The following is a 5,150-nucleotide window of genomic DNA, read 5'->3' on the forward strand; positions in this document are numbered from 1 at the left end:
TAATTCATAGGAAAACCTTTCTGTGAATGAACACACATCTCCTCGGGACATTGTGTATATCATTACTGTTCTTGTATATTGTCTTTTGAATTGTATACTGTTTTGTGTGTGTGTTATGATAGATCACTAGTTAATATAACCCCACCGATGCCATGTTTGGTCTCTTTTCATTTGTCTTCTGATGATCTAAATGAGTGTTTATATTATATGTGGGTACAATATATTAGTGTTCTAAGAATCTTTAGTAATTTTGCATCAACACCCAATCAAGTTCCATATGCAAATTACCATGCTCTCACACAAAGGGTCATAAAACTCCCCAGTATTTCCAACCTCCTGCTTGGAATTTCAGCCTTTCTCATTGGACAAGCCCATCCTGAGAGGCGTGAATCTTCTCAGACCTTAAAAGGCTCACGCGCCGTTCCGCCCATGGTTTTCCAAGTCTTCTGCTAAAACCTTCTGATTGCGGCCCGTGTGGAGAGCCTGAGCCGGTGCGGGCGTGCCCGGTGGGCTCCAACACATAGCCTGTCAGTCTGCGGTTCTGTTAGATTCTGAGAAGATGACGATGTGAGCTAGCACCCCTCTAAGGACACCCTAAGTTCGTGCCAGGCCTCAGCCTTGACTTTACATTCACCAAAGATCCTAGGATCTCAGCTGATGTCTCTCTTAGCTCTTGTTCACTTTCCACTGGGAAGAAACTCCCAATCACCATCGAGTCAGAACATCTTTGGAGTTCATCACTCTTCAAACCCGGAAGAAGGTGATCGCGACTCCTACACCACCGAACCTCCAAACCATCAAGACTTTCATCCGAACGCTCGTTCCAGGCCAAGGCAATGCAAGTATCGGTATCGTAACTAAACGAAACAGAGGTTTAGTATAAGCTGTAGACCCCGTTCTAAAACGGATGGTTTCACTCAGGTGGTTAACTGACTCTTTTCATAGCTTGTGACTTGTGCCGGTATTCGGTAATGCGATATATCACGATAATGAACATGCACGATATTGTTATCGTGGGCACTTCAAAATACCGTGAATAATTATTTATTACAAATGATTCCGATTTTTTTAATGCATTTTAAGAATACTTTTCCCATCAACTGGTCCCCGGAAACCACGTAAACAAAGCAGCTGCGCAGCACTACTTTCTGAAACATATTTAAATGATTTAAACAGCCATTCAGATTTGTGTATTCGCTATGGTGCTCATCACAGCGCCAAATACTTAAATATTGAGACTTAATAGGCTATTTATTTATTTATTTTTATTTTTTTACATTTTAATCTGGACTAAAACATGCCCTAGATATTGGTTGAACATTTTTTGAAGGGAGGAGGAGGATGGCTGAGTAACGCAAGACCTCACGAGACCCGGTGCGTGATCTAAGATGGCGGCTCCCGTCTGCTAGACTGTAAACGACTTTAATAAACATTCAAATATCTATACCTTTTTTTTTCTTTTCTTGTCTTTTTCCCCACTTCTTTCATCTCGCTTTCCCCCCATTTCAAAACTGGACTATAACATTATACAACCTAGATCATCTCGAAGAATATATTGACGATATATATACAATACACTCTGCTGCAACATGAACAGGGACAAACCAGATCACAACAAAAAAAGTAAAGGTAACCCCACTCCAAACTCCAAGAGGCCTCGTCCCGATTCGCCTTCCAGTCCAAGTATAACACCATCCACATCACCGAAACTGCCGTGCTGCTCTGAGGTAAGCGACATTCTACTCTCCATTGAAAATAAACTCTCCGGACTTGACACCAGGATCGCATTGATTGAAGTCATACACAAAGAACTCTAGGAATTGCGGCACAGCTTAGAATTCAGCCAAGAGCAGATAGACACTCTCACTAAAGAAAATAACTTTTTAAAGGATTCAGTTCACGCACTTGCCACTCAACTCACTTCCATTGTCGCAGAAAACAAAACCATGAAAGAAAACATTTTGCATTTGCAAACGCGCAGCATGAGGGACAATTTAGTTTTCACAGGCATCCCGGAACAAACTCCAGACGACCCCGAGAAATCAGTCAAGGACTTTATGATAAAACAACTCAAATTACCAGCCGAAACTGTACAGATCATCACCTTTCACCGTGTTCACCGTATCAGATCTCAAAACAACAACAACCGACCACGACCGATCATCGCAAAATTTGAACACTATAAACACAAAGAACTGGTTCAGAGGCAAGGCAGACAACTTAAAGGCACAAACTATGGTCTCAATGAGCAATACCCAAAGGACATTCTCCAATGTCAAAAGCAACTTTTCCCAATCCGAAAACAGAAAATAAATGAAGGAAAAAGAGCAATCATTACAGTGGACAAATTATACATAGATGGACAACTATATCGTGATAAGGACATTACCCCCTGGCTTTTCTGAACACCTCACTTCCATTAATTCCTGAGTCAATAACTGCCATTATGACAAACGGATCTCTCTCTCTCTTTCTCTCTCTCTCTCTTTCTTTAATCTATAAGATGTGCTCTTGTTTTTGCACCTAGGTCTCGTGCCCCTCCCCATGTTCCACCCTATGTTTGTATTTAATGGTTTTTGTTTTATTGTTGTCCTGCTGTGTACATTCTGTCAATTATGTATCTGTAGTACACTAGAGAGGTTTGGTTTTGGGGAGTCATTCATTAATTGGATAAAAATTCTGTATACATCACCTTCAGCCACTGTGTGAGCCAATGAACTAACATCATGTAGCTTCACACTGCACCGGGGGACTAGACAAGGATGCCCACTCTCCCCTTCACTATTCACCATTTTCATTGAACCATTAGCAGCCATCCGTCAAAACAGAAACATAAAAGGAATCCAAACACTAAATATACACCACAAAATAAGTCTTTATGCTGATTATATATTATTATATTTACAAGACCCCGCATCATCATTACAAGAAACGATTAAACTCATTGACTCATTCTGAAATATTTCTGAATACTCAGTCAACTGGAGTAAATCTGCTATTCTTTCATTACATTCCACCAGCTTGGATGTGACATCCCAGACACCACCGATTCCTCTGTGCACCAATTATATCACATATCTAGGTATTAATGTTTCCCCCAGGCTGTCAGAGTTGTTTGGACTCAACTACACTCCATTACTTAAAACAATAGACGATAATCTTCAACGCAGGATGAACCTACCACTATCTATTATGGGCAGAATATCAGTAATTAAAATGACTATACTCCCTAAATTAAACTATTTATTTACAATGACACCAACACAACCCACCATTTCCTGGTTTAAATCACTAGATTCAATCACTACCAAATTCTACTGGAAAAACAAGACCCCAAGAATCAAATTGACTACCCTACAGAAACCAAGAATACAAGGAGGACTGGAAGCACCACATTTTTACCACTACTTTCTGGCCAATCAGCTCCAAAATATACACAAATGGATTCACCCTGACTCATCAGAAAGCACATGGCTAGACGTTGAACAAACAATTTGCAAGGACATTAACACTTCAGAATTACCCTTCTTCAATCAGACCATCAAAAATCATACAATAGCAGCAGCTCTGACAGCCTGGTGGAAATTTCATCAAATCACAGACACTCCTCTTGCACCATCTAAATACACCCCGATCTGTAATAACCCAGATTTTACAGCTAACAAGAAGCCATTCAACTTATGCACATGGGCAGAAAAGGGCATCACTCAACTTCAGCAGATCTTTCATAATAATAACCTGGCACCATTCTCCCACTTGGTCCAGAAATACGACATTGGGAGTAATTGTTTTTTGGAATACTCACAAATCAAATCATCAATTCAATCAAAGATCGACACTAGGACAATTAACCTAGACCTTTCCCTTCCAATCTCAGCGCTAATTAATATATCGAACTAAAAAAAAACACTCTCCAAAATATACAGAATGATATCAAAATCAGACTCAAAGAGGTCCAGGAACACCTCCGGGTCGTCCTGGGGCCCCATCTTGTGGAGAGGCACGTGGGTGGGTGGTGCTGGGGCAGATGTCGTTCCCGCAGCCCGAACCTCCCGGTCAATCCAGCTCTGGAAAAGCTCGCGGTCTTCCTGCTGGGCTTGGATGAGGGCATGGAACCGCCGCTCCTGGTCGTCCCTCAAGCCCAGCAGCGCCTGATGGTGCTCCTGGTGAAGACCCGCGAGCGATTGGATGACCTCCGCAAATGGCGATCCTGACGGGGACTGCATGACGGCGTCGGCGTTCTTCTTCCTTCCCGGGTTTCGGCACCAGTGTGATATGGTTCAAGAGGGAGGAAGGAAGAAGACAGGGTCGGCGGACTGGGACGCGAGTTTTTATTAAAGTCTCTCAGTAAGTACAACAGAACAAGGCGCTCACTGCGCATTCAAACTCTCCGTCAATAACTCAGAATATAGCTTGTATATGTATGTGTGTATGTGTATATATGTATATGTATGTGTGTGTATGTATATGCATGTGTGTATGTGTATATATGTATATGTATGTGTGTATGTGTATATATGTATATGTATGTGTGTATGTGTATATATGTATATGTGTATGTGTATGTATGTATATGTATGTGTGTGTATGTGTATATATGTATGTGTGTATGTGTATGTATGTATATGTATATGTATGTGTGTGTATGTATATGTATGTGTGTATATGTATATATGTATATGTATGTGTGTATGTGTATATATGTATATGTGTGTGTGTGTGTGTATATGTATATGTATGTGTGTGTATGTATATGTATGTGTGTATGTGTATATATGTATATGTATGTGTGTGTATGTATATGCATGTGTGTATGTGTATATATGTATATGTATGTGTGTATGTGTATATATGTATATGTATGTGTGTATGTGTGTGTTGTATGTGTATGTATGTATATGTATATGTATAATATATTATTATTATTATTTGTCCTCTTCCTGATCCTCCAACCTCCCCCCGGTTCCTGATGAATCAGTTTATTGTTAATATTGTTATTAATGCTACTATTACTAATTACAATTAATACTATTATTTTGCTATTTGTCATCTTCCACATCCTCCAACTTTCCCCTCATTTCTGATAAATTGAGTTCATTATTATTGTTATTATTATTATTGTTATTATTATTTAATTATTAAATTAATAT

General features: G+C 39.8%; 1 protein-coding gene and 1 long non-coding RNA gene across 2 annotated transcripts in view; one reads left to right on the plus strand and one right to left on the minus strand.

Moving 5' to 3' along the window:
* Positions 1-5,150, plus strand: part of LOC107748029 (butyrophilin-like protein 2) — a 49,646-nt gene that overhangs the window by 28,213 nt on the left and 16,283 nt on the right. The gene's annotated exons all lie outside the window — the stretch shown is intronic.
* The window catches only part of LOC107748030 (uncharacterized), a 15,978-nt gene continuing 12,838 nt past the window's right edge, over positions 2,011-5,150 (minus strand). The window contains exon 3 of the long non-coding RNA XR_001640870.1: positions 2,011-2,022. This is a non-coding gene — a long non-coding RNA (uncharacterized LOC107748030). The remainder of the gene's footprint in view (positions 2,023-5,150) is intronic.

The sequence above is a fragment of the Sinocyclocheilus rhinocerous genome, unplaced genomic scaffold, assembly GCF_001515625.1.
Source record: "Sinocyclocheilus rhinocerous isolate Xijiao unplaced genomic scaffold, SAMN03320098_v1.1 scaffold3243, whole genome shotgun sequence".
Classification (NCBI taxonomy): Eukaryota; Metazoa; Chordata; class Actinopteri; order Cypriniformes; family Cyprinidae; genus Sinocyclocheilus; species Sinocyclocheilus rhinocerous.